The sequence below is a fragment of the Rhinolophus hipposideros genome (genome assembly GCF_964194185.1).
Source record: "Rhinolophus hipposideros genome assembly, chromosome: 8".
Classification (NCBI taxonomy): domain Eukaryota; kingdom Metazoa; phylum Chordata; class Mammalia; order Chiroptera; family Rhinolophidae; genus Rhinolophus; species Rhinolophus hipposideros.
Genome location: NC_138054.1, coordinates 31,434,947 through 31,447,622, shown reverse-complemented (window position 1 = coordinate 31,447,622; position 12,676 = coordinate 31,434,947). Strand labels below are relative to the sequence as shown.

The window sequence follows — 12,676 nt, the reverse complement described above, 5'->3', positions numbered from 1 at the left end:
CAGAGGTTGAAATGATAGTTACACTAATCTGAGACTTCTTTGTGGCTAATATGAATGTTTTAAAAGAGTCTGATTAACTGTCATAGAGGTCAATGAGGTGAGCTTTTAAAAGTCAGGCTGCTCCAGTTTCATATTCTGGCTGTGTCACCTAACAGCGATATGACCTTAGGTGCATTATTTAACTTCTAAAGGCCTCAATTTTCTGTTACGTAAAAGAGGTATAATATTGCTTCTTCAACGGGTTACTAAGATTAAATGAGATAATGCATGCAAAGCTTAGAAAGGACTAGACTTATATTCAAGAGCTTAATAGTGGATCTACTTGGAAACTTGCACAGCAAACTTTTGCACATGTTTGAAGAACTCATTATGTGTGAGAAAAGAGGTTGCCTGTATTCTGTGCTGAATTCTTTTTGGGTCATTATTATTAGAGAAGTTCGCAGGGCAGACTGGAAAAGGAGCAATAGTTTTCTACAATTCATATTTTAATAGGTTTCTTCAGTAATTACAGAAGTCAGAATGCTTTTATATAAATGTCACATTGACAGATAATAATTGGCTTGATGTTCAGCCTCCTCATAAAATAGAAGAAAGAATTGGGATTTCCCACCGATTATTTAAAACTTTGTGAGAGTAGGTGTATTGTCTCAGAAGTAACACATCACATCTATTTTTTTTAACAACTTTATTGAGATATAATTCACGTACCATATTACGTATGAATCCATTTAAAGTATACAATTCAAGGGATTTTAGTATATTCACAGTCTTGCAACCACAACCACAATCAATTTTAGAACATTTTGATCATCTCCAAAAGAAACCCTTTACCCATAAGAAATCACTTCCCATTTTATCTCACATCAACTCCCCTAGCTCTAGGCAACCACTAATTTACTTTCTGTCTCTACAGATTTGCCAGTTTGGGACATTTCATATAATATATGGGCTGCTATCACTGGCTTTGCACTATTGTTTCCAAAGTTCATCAATGTAGCATGCATGTATTAGTATATCATTCCTTTCTATTGTCAAATAATAGTCCATTGTATGGATATACTACATTTATTAATCAACATTCATTAATTCATCAGTTGATGATCATTTGAGTGGCTTCCACTTTTGGGCTATCATAAATAATGCTGCTACGAACATTCATGTACATGTTTTTGTTTGAAGCCTGATTTCCATTCTCTTGGGTATATACTTAGGAGTAGAATTGCTGGGCCATACTGTCTCTCCATGTTGAACATTCTGAGAAACTGGCAAACTGATTTGCAAAGTGGATACGCCATTTTACATCCCACCAGTGATATATAAGTTTTCCAATGTCTTTACATTCTCATCAACACTTGTTATTTTCTGGTGTGTGTGTTTGTGTATGTGTGTCTTATAACCATCCTAGTGGATGTGCAGTGGCATTTCATTGTGGTTTTATTTGCAATTTTCTTACAGTGAATGATGTTGAGCATTTTTTCATGTGTTTATTGGCTAACTGTACATCTTCTCTGGAGAAATATCTGTTTAAATACCTTGCTCATTTTTCAATTGGGTTATTTGTCTTTTCATTATTGAGTTGTAAGAGTTCTTTATATATTCTGGATAGAAATACTTTCCTATATATGATCTGCAAATACTTCCCCCCATTCCATGGGTGTCTTTTCACTGTCTTGATGGTGTTCTTTGAAGCATAAGACTATTGAATTTAATGAAGTACAATTTATCGAATTTTTTCTTTTGTCACTTGTACTTCTGGTGTTATCTAAGAAAATTTAGCATAAGCCAAGGTCATGAAGATTTATTGCTATGTTTTCTTCCAAGACTTTAATAGTGTTAGCTCTTACATTTAGGTCTATGACCCATTTTGAGTTAATTTTTACGTGTAGTGTAAGGAAGGGTCCAACTTACTCTTGTACACGTGGGTATCCAGTTGCAATAGCACTTTTCATTGAAAAGACCGTTCTTTCCCTCATTGAATTGTCTGGGTAATAACATGCTTTTGTAATTCAAATTTATTTAGTTCTGTTTATTTCCTGAAATTTATTTTATCCCTTGAGATAGTCAACAACACCAGATATTATTAAACAAAGTTTGGAAAAGTTATAGAGTGATTCCTATCAAAGACTGTGTCCTCTCCTGCTTGAAACCTTCCAATGGGTTCTCACTACAGTGACTAAAACTCATACTTCTTACTATGGTTTCAAAGGTCCTCCATAATCTGTTTCTTATCAATTTTTTCAAGCTCATCACAAACAATTTTTCACTATTTATTATGATACAGCTATAATAACTTTCTTTTAATTTTACAAAAATACCTAGATCTTTCTCACGTCCTGGCTATTCCATCTACCTTGAAGGATCTCCCAAAGTTCTCTGCATAACTGGTTCCTTTTCTTTCTTCAGGACTCAACTTAATCCTCCCTTACCCATGGAAGCCTTCCTTCACTGCTGCTCTAGTGGAAATAGGCTTCCCTACCTTTAACTAGTTGGCTTCCCTTCCCTTGACCAGTTATTCTTTTTCATCACCCGGTTTATTTCCATCATTGCATTTATCACAACCTGCGTTGATCTCGTCTATTGTCAATTTTCTTCACAATATTATAAAATCTGAGATCATGATCTTGCTAATCTCATCCCCCTTGGTATTCCCCATGCTTAACGAGTTCTTGTTTTGTATAAGATACTCATAAACTTTATTGAATTAATGAATAAACAAATGCATTTAATGGACTAACAGTCTACTGTGTTTCCCTGAAAATAAGACCTAGCCGGACAATCAGCTCTCTAATGCGTCTTTTGGAGCAAAAATTAATATAAGACCCGGTATAATATAATGTATTATAATGTAATATAATATAATACCGGGTCTTATGTTAACTTTTGCTCCAAAAGACGCATTAGAGCTGATTGTCTGGCTAAGTCTTATTTTCGGGGAAACACGGTATAAGGCTATACAAATTTCAAAACATCTAAGCTAATGTTTTTTTAAAGCTATAGAATCTTTTCTTCCAAAGAAAGCCTATATAGAAGCGACTATATTAAGCATATATTCAACTATCTTTTAGGACTCAAGTAGGAACAGAAGGAACAGGAGCCCACTCAGCATCCCCCCGACACAATTATCTTGGGAGGTTCTGCATAGCTCCAACCCCTTTATTATATGTAAAGTGTAAACTGAGAAACCAAAGAATGACTCACCTAACAAATGTACAGCTCTTTGGTGGTAGAGCAGGGGTCTGAACAATTCTTGCAAAATAGTCATTGCAGGATTCTTTCTATTTCTGAGTTGCTTTATGGCACAACTGTTCAGAACAAACAAGCCTAAGACCAAAGTCATAAGAATCTTTCATAATATAAATATTTAGATCATCCTTAATTCCTTAATGCCATTGACCCCATATTTCCAAACTGATTATTTTTCAGGGGTTCCAAGGAAACAGCCTCAGAAACAAGAGTCAAGAGTCATGTATACCTTATTATTCTTTTCTCAGTGTTGGCATTCCTTTCATCTTTCTGAATTCACTTTTAAGATACTATCAAAAAAGCTTCTTAAAAAAGGGTGCTCTATTTTGTTTCATCTGCCTTTAAAATAGTCACCTCTACCTAAAATCATGCCAACATAAACAGATAGTGAAAAATCATATTTCAATAAATATAATCAAGTTTTGTCCTAAAGGAATAAAATAAGACAATTTCATTTTTATACATTCAATTTTGGAGTCTATAGCTTCACATGTATGTAGATCTTCAAAACCACAGTGATGGATTTTTTTTTTTTTAAAGAAATGGATGACAGACCATAAGTCAGGCAGATGTGTTTTCTCAGATGCTTCCAAATTCTTTTCTCTTATAGAGTTCTGCATTAGGCAACTGAACATTTTAGCACAGAATCCAAGCATAAAATACACATTTTTTTTCTTCTGTTCAAAGAAGTCTACATTTTGTGTTTGAGAATTTGTTGCTGATGCTTCCTTTACTTTATTTTTCAACCCAGATCTCATTTCCCAATCTTCCAGAAAGAAGAGTATCTCTTTAAAAAATTTTAATTTCTTTTTCTCACTTTCTTGTTTAATTTTTAAGCATTTAAAGTAGTATGTTTGTGACACTGCTTAAGGAAGAATATTTTAAAGTGCAAAAATAAATCCAACATCAGGCTGTCTGATTAAGCAATAGTTCCTTGGATCATAAAATTCTTTTGGAAAAAACATGCTATGGTATTTTTACTGAGTTTATGAGCTGAAAGGCATTTAAAATTCCAAGGAGAACAACAAAAAGAATAAAAAAGAAACACACATGTGTTGTTACTAAAAAAAGACACCAAAGATGCGTACAAGGCTGAATCGTTCCTGGGAAAAATTATAAAGCAGATGAAATCTGTGTTTATCATTTTTCCATGCCTTGTTTTGAGCCCCTTTTTCATCTCTGCTCTGCATATCACCAGCTGTCACGCTGCATCATCCCTACCTGGGACTTCTGGCTCTGTTATTCTACTGCATTATTAAGCCTTTCTTTTCCTTAGTTGTATTCCACTCCCCACCAACTTTAGGTTTCTGCTAGGAAACTAGGCTATTTGACTGAAAAAAAAAAAATCCATGAGAAAGTGCTAATAATTTTTAATGAATTTCTTGTATAAAAACAAATTTGACAAAAATTCTCAGGAAGATAATCATACTTTCTTGGCACTTGTTACTTGGCTTCTCTGTGAGTTTTCTAAAAACCCTGAAGAATTTTCTAAAAAAGATAAAAACAATCAAGAGCCCTGGAAAGGCAAAATAGAAGCCCAAGGCTGGTTACCTCATGGAAAAGTGTGACTTAAAAACACAGAACTCAGAAGTAAAGGAACTACAGCCAGCTCTGGCATCTGCTATGTTATTATGTATAAGCCTGTTAGTTTTCTCAGAGTCTCTGTTTTGTCAGTTGTAAAATGGGGAATAAAAAGCATCTATAGGATATTGGAAGGATTTTGTGACAGAATATAAGTGAAATTATATTGCTCAGTGTCTGGATCAATGGTGTTTAAGGTGATATTGGTGGGGGGAGACTCCCTCGTGCTTGGGTTTGTTGTAGTGGAACACCCATCACAAGACTGGGAGGGTAGACAGAGGAGAAATGGACACTTGATCACTTCTGTAAAACTGAGGGGAAAAGAATCAATTTGCCATGGCTCAAAATCAAGTGACCATTCTGGTTCATCCTCAGCTTTCAAATACCGCTTTGAAATATGCTGGTACGATTATCTAGTGTTTTGAGGAAGGGGCCACATAGCATCATTTTAATTGTTGCAGAAGGAATTATAATCACTGGTAAACTATATGAATGGTGAGCTGGCCAATCTTTCTTTATGGTGTTTGCTGTATTCTTCCAGATAGAGCTTCCTCTTAGTTCTAAGAACCTAATTGAGATAATTAGGGCAGGGAGCATCGAAGAGAAATACACAAAAAAGTGTAAAGAATACAAATTTGGTAAATGACTACTTTGTCTCCCAGTCAGCTTGCATGATTGGTTTACTAATGATCACTTCCTCAGTCTTTACTAAGCCACAGGTAGAAATCTGGAGCACTAAAGTACTGGACACTGGTTTATAGGAAGGCATAAAGTCAGAGCCTCTACTTTTGAAGATCTGTGATCTCTCTGGGGGAAAGAGACCTACAGGTTTTAAAGTTAACTTACAATCTTTAAAAGGCTGAATAACATTGCCAGGGTCAAAAGAAAAGAAAGATCATTTTCTGGTAGTGGCATAAGTGATGACTCCCAAGGTGTGAGAATATCTTTGAAGTCAAGAATACTTAGAGAATTAAAGAGAGAATAATCTTGAGGAGAACTCATGTTTAAAGATATGAGATAAGGAAGAGGAAAGAGAAAAGAAAAACAGGAAAATGACCAGTGAGGCCTTATCTGGAAGAATGCAATGAATATCATAAATGAAGCATTTAAGCAAGATAGAAGCTATTCTTATTATTTGTTTACATCTTCCATTTGCCCCTCGAATTTGTTCAATATAACACTTATAATTTCATCTGAAGTAATACTACAATTGAAGATCAGATATTGATAACTTAAATTATGCTTGCAAGATTTCTTATTTCATCCTGGAGCTAGGATGTTACCCTAGAGGAATAATGTCGGTTCTATGAATACAAATCAGAAATATTCAATAAAACTGAGTTTAAAATAACACAAAATATTCCCCTTCAAATGCTTTATGACAGAATTTCCGTCACTGAGATGACATCACCAGAATAGTGACGTAAGTCATTCCTGACTTCAGCCTCTCTCTCACCCCTGCTGGAAAAAGGCCAAGTAGCAACTATCCATAAACAAGACACCACTGTGAAAATTCCAGAACTTAAGGTGAGTCTGAAGCACCTCAATGAAGCACAGAGACCGAGAAGGACCACATTAAAAGGGCAAAAGGAGAGGTTTTACTGATTGCATTGTCCTTCCCACAGGCTAGCACAGCACCACGCTGAGTGGGCATCCTCGGCCTACTGTTTCTCCCGTGGAAAAAGGAGAACCCAAAGTGGATAATCAGCTTCTCCAGCAATGTAAGATGATTCCAGTGTGGTCCATTCATGAGGAACACTGGGGGAAATCTGGGAACACTACCACGGGGGATCAGATAGAGACAGAGAAGGGGGGTGGGGCTCACAGTAACTAGCACTGGATCTTGGTGGATAGCATTTCTGTTTGTTGCAGCACCTGAGCAGAGATCATAGCCAGTGAGTCTGCCCATCTGTAGATCTGAGCTGGTGGCCCTGTCTGGTCAGGGAGCATGGTAGGCAGTTCCATATGATTTAGAACCCCAGCCAAAGCGTCAGAATTGCTGTGGAGTCTGTTCTATGGCCCTGCTGGGCAGGGAAGCAAATTTGCAACCCTGTCCAACTGTTAGGCATAGAAGCCTGTCATACTTGATCAGGATATCAGTCCAGAGAAATTGGGCAGCTGTGGAATCAATACTACAGCCCTATGCATGCAGAGAGCCAAGCTATTAGCCTTTATTAACTGTTGAGCATAACCTCTGGCCCCTTTTAACCAAGGAACCTGAATAGTTATCCTGGGTAGCTCGGAGTCCAGCGTATGGTACTACCCAGTCATGGAGCCCAGCCAACAGCCCTACCCAGCAGCAGAGTTTAGCCTACAACTCTGTCCAATTGCTAAATACAGGGAACCCAACCAGTAACCCTGTCCAATTGTAGAGCATAGCCTGTGGCCCCGCCCAACAAAGGAGCCTAGAAAATGACCCCACCTAACCACTGAACATAGTCTCTAGCCCCAATCAACTGCCATATATAGCTGGAGGCCCCACTTGACTACTGAGCCTGGCAAATGACCTCACCCAACATAGGAGTATAGCTAGTGACTTGACTGATCATGAACTACAGCCTGTAACTCTGCCCCAATTTGGGGCACAGTTTGAACTTCTGTCCAACTGTGAAGCCATGCTTGTGGCTACACCTGAAACTGGAGTCCAGCCAGTGGCACCGTTCAGTTAGGGAGCACGAAAGGAGGACCTGCCCAATCACAGAGTCCAACTAGTGATACTGCTTTGCCAGACAACACCCCCTGAGACCTCACCCTACCAGAAGTAACAGCAGAGCCCAGCTAGGGGCTCCACCTGACCACAGAGTGCAGCCAGCACCCCAACCCAGTTAGGGTGTATATTCAGTGGCCCCTCTAGAATGTGGAGCTCAGCCAGCAGGCCAACTCAACTGCAGAGACCAGCTAGGGAAACCCTATCCATGCCTCAGAACTTGGGGAGGACCTCGCCCAATTGGAGACCCCAATAGCAAGCTCTACCTGCCCCAAAATGCTACCAGCTGACCCATCTACTATCCAAAGCTAAGCAGACTGGTGAAGATCTTTCCTTGCCAAAACAAACCTGTAATGTCTGAAAGAAGAGTCTGCTTATCCAAATGTGCAAATACCAAAGTAAGGATACAAGGATTATAAAGAATCAGGTAAGCAAGACCAATACCAAAGGAAAGTAATAAAGCTTCCTTTATTACTCCTATACTAATAACTGACACTAATGAAATGGAACTCTATGATCTCTCTGACATTCAGAATAATCCTCTTAAAGAAGTTCAGCGAACTTCAAGAGCACACAGACAACTAAATAAAATTAGGAGAGTAATGCATGAACAAAGTGAGAAATTCAACAAAGAAATAGAAACCATAAGAAAATAAACAAAACAAAAACCCTAAAAGATGAACAATAAAATGAGTGAACTGAAGAATACAATAGAGAGCTTCAACAATGGATTTGAATAAGCAGAAGAAAAAAATCAGTGAAGTATAAAGATAAGTCATTTGAAATTATCCAAAGGAGCAAAAAGCAAAAAGCAAAAAAAAAAAAAAAAAAAAAAAAAAAGGAAAAAGAGTGAAGAAAACCTATTTTACGTATGGGACAGCACGAAATGAAACAATATATGACATATGCATTGTGGGTCTACCAGAAGGTGAAGAGAAAGAGAAAGGAGCAGAAAGTCTACTTAAAGATATAACTGCTGGGGTGGCTGGTTAGCTCAGTGGTTGGAGCACAGTGCTCATAACACGGTTTGATTCCCACATGAGCCAGTGAGCTGTGATTGAAAACAATGACTTGACATGGAGCTGATGGGTCCTGGAGAAACATACTGTTTTCCAGTATTCCCCCCCCCCCTCAAAAAAAAAGATATAATGGCTGAGAATGTCCCAAACTTGGGGGGAGAAATAGACATCAAGATTTTTGAGGCCCAAAGGATCCCAAATAAGTTGAACTTGAGATGGATTACTTTGAGACACACTATAAAAAATTGTCAAAAGTCAAAGACAAAGGGAATTTTGAAAGCAGCAAGAGAAAAGTTACTCATCACATACAAGAGAGCCCCCCATAAAATTATAAGCAGATTTCTCAGCAGAAACTTTGCAGCCCCAGAGACAGTGGAATATCTTCAAAATATTGGAAAAAAACAAAAACACTCCAAACCAAAATCTGTTAACTGAGACTACTATACCTAGCAATGCTGTCCTTCAGAAATGGAATGATAGACTTTCCCAAGTGAATAAAAACTTAAGTGTTCATCACCACTAAACCTGTTTACAAGAAATGCTAAAAGGCCATTTTTCAAGCTGAAATAAAAGAAAGTAATCAAAGTCATGAAAACATATGAATGTGTAAAATTCACCAGTAAAGATAAATACATATTCAAAGCCATATTCTCTAATATTCAATGGTGGTATGTAAATCACAACTCTAGTTTAAAAGTTAAAAAACAAAGGTATTAAAAATAACTATAACTACAATGATTAGTTACTGAATACATAACATAAAAAGATGTAAACTGTAACATCGATAACCTAAAATGTGAATGGGGGAGAGGAAGAAGTAAAGATATAAAGTTTCTGCATGCTATCAAAGTTGTGACCAACTTAAACTAGGATGTTTTAAGATATTTTATGGGAGTCACCAAGGAAAATACATGTAGTAGAGACATACAACTATAATAAAAGATTCAAAGCATACAGTTACAAAAATTTATAAAATGGAAAAAAAGAAGGCAGCACGTGAGGAAGCAAGGAAGAATCTACAAAACAGTCAGTAAACAATTAAAATGACAATAGGAAGCCCTAATTCATCAATAATTATTTTAATTGTAAATGAATTAAATTCTCTAATCAAAAGTCATAGAATGGATGAATGGATAAAATAACAAGACCCAAATATATGCTGCCTACAAAAAGCTCACTTAAGTTTTAAGGATATACAAAGACTGAGAGTGAAGGTATGGAAAGAGATATTTCAAGCAAAAAAAAGCAGGGGTAGATATACATATCAGACAAAATATAATTTAAGCTAAAAATAGTCACAAGAGACAAAGAAGGTCATTATATAATGATAAAGGATCAATTAATGAATAATGTGTACTAATTGTAAGTATTTATACACCAAACATTGGTGTACCTAACTATATAAAGCAAATATTAACAGAAATAAAAGAAATAAACACCAACGCAATAATACTTGGAAACTTTAATACCCCTCTCTAGGATGGCTGTATTATCCACTGAGACAGAGAATCAACAAGGAAACAGTGAATTGGAACAACATAATAGACCAAATTAACCTAACAGACATATTCCATGGAACAGCAGTAGAATGCATGTCCTTATCAAGTCCACACAGAACAGTTTTGAGGATAGATCATATGTAGGGCCACAACACAAGTTTCAACAAATTCAAGAATATACAAATTATATCAAGTATCTTTCCTGAGTACAGTGGTTTGAAACCAAAAATCAATAACAGGATGAAACCTGGGAAAACTCACAAATATATGAAAATTTAAAAAATATATATGCCTAAACAACCAATGGATCAAAGAAGAAATCAAAAGGGAAATAAAAAAATATCTTGCGACAAAAATGAAACACAACATACCAAACCTTTGAGATGCACCAAAGCAGTTCTAAGGAGGAAGCTCATAGTTATAAATGCCTATATTAAAAAGGGGAAAAAATCTCAAATAAACAACCTTACTTTACACCTCAGGAAGTAGGCAAAGAAGAACAAACTAAGGCCAAAGTTAGCAGAAGTAAGAAAACGATAAGGATTAGAAAAAAAATAGGTGAAATAGAGAATAAGAAAACAACAGAAAAGATAAACAAAACTAAGAATTGGATTTTTGAAATGATAAACACAATTGACAAACCTTTAGCCAGACTCACCATGAAAAGAGAGGGCTCAAATAAAGTCAGAAATGAAAGAAGAAGCCATTATAAATGATACCACAGAAAGACAAAGAATCATGAGTCTACTATATACAATTATCTGCCAACAAATTGAATAACCTAGAAAAAATGGATAAATTTCTGGAATCCTACTAACTACAAAGACTGAATCATAAAGAAATAGAAAATCTAAATAGACCAAAAATGAGTAAGGAGATTGAATCAGCAATGAGGAAATTCTGAAAAAGACAAATCCAGTTTAACTGATCAATTCTACCAAATATTTAAAGAAGAATTAATGCTAATCTTTCTTTAAATCTTTCAAAATTTTGAATACACCCAAGGTGATTTTATGAGCTCAGCACTACCTTGATACCAAAACCAGCCAAGGATGCCACAGGGGGAAAAAATGCAGGCCAATAACACTGACAATAGATGCAAAAATCTTCAACAAAATATGAGCAGACCAAATTCAACAATAGAGCTAACCCCTGAAAAATATAGGTTTGAACTACACAGGTCCACTTATATGTGGATTTTCCCCCCCAATAATTTCAGCCTCCTGTATCCCTGAGCTTTGCATCTGTGGATTCAACCAATGGTGGACCCACGGTTGGAAATCCACAGATGCAAATCAACTATGCATTGTTCTATGCCATTTTATATAAGGGACTAGAGTATCCACATGTTTTAGAATCTGTGTGGGGAAGGGCGGAGGCTGGAACCAATACCCTGTGGATACTGAGGGACTGTAGTTAAGTTTTGGGGGAGTCAAAAGTTATACACGGATTTTCAACTGTGCAAGGGGTTGGCACCCATACCCTCCACATTGTTCAAGTGTCAACTGTACATTAAAAGGATCAGACACCATGAACTAGTAGGATTTATTTCAGGGATGCAAGGATAATTCAACATCTGCAAATTAATCATTGTGATAAACCACTGTTATAAAATTAAAGATAAAAGCCATATAATCATCTCAATAGATACATAAAAAGCATTTGACGAAATTCAGTGAACTTTCATGATAAAAACTCTCAGCAATTGGGTAGGAATAAACGTATTGCAACATAGTAACACCATAGATGACAAATCCACAGCTAACATCATACTCAAAAGGGTGCCCACTCTCACCACTTCTATTCAAAATAGTACTAGAAGTCCTAGACAGAGCAATTAGGCATGAAAAAGATATAAAAGGCATCCGCATCAGTAAGAGAGAAGTAACTGTCTGTGTCTGCAGATCACATGATCTTAATATATAGAAAACCTTAATGACCCCACCCAAAACTGTTAGAATTAATAAATTATTTCAGTAAAGCTACAGGGCAAAAACAATCAACCTACACACTGATAATGAATTATCTAAAAAAGAAACAAAACAACCCCATTTAGAATAGCATCAAAAACAATATTTAGGGATAAATACAGCCAAGGAGGGGAAATATCTGTACACTGAAAACTATAAGATATTGATGAAAGAAATGGAATATGACACAAATAAATGGAAAAAAATATGTTCATAGATAAAGAATTAATAGTGCTAAAATGTCCGTACTACCCAAAGTTATCTGTAGATTCAGTATAATCTCTATCAAGATTCCAATAGTAGTTTTTATAGAAATAGAAAAAAAACAACGTAAAATTTGCATGGAACCACAAAAGACCCAAAAAAGACAAAATAATCATGAGAAAGAAAAACAAAGCTGGAAGCATCACATTTCCTAATTTCAAACGATATTAATACAAAACAGTATTAATCAAAACGGTTTGATATTGCATCATAACAGACATATAGACCAATGGAAAAGAATCAAGAGCCCAGAAATAAACTGATGCATATATGGTTAACTAATACTTGAAAAAAAATGGCATATATATTTATATATGTATGTATGTATATATATGTATATATATCTATATATACACACATACATATATATAAACACACATATATGTATATATA

At 36.0% G+C, this 12,676-nt stretch overlaps 1 protein-coding gene across 10 annotated transcripts in view; it reads right to left on the bottom strand.

The window, feature by feature from the left end:
- The window catches only part of COL24A1 (collagen type XXIV alpha 1 chain), a 308,048-nt gene that overhangs the window by 82,903 nt on the left and 212,469 nt on the right, over nucleotides 1-12,676 (bottom strand). The window lies entirely within an intron of this gene.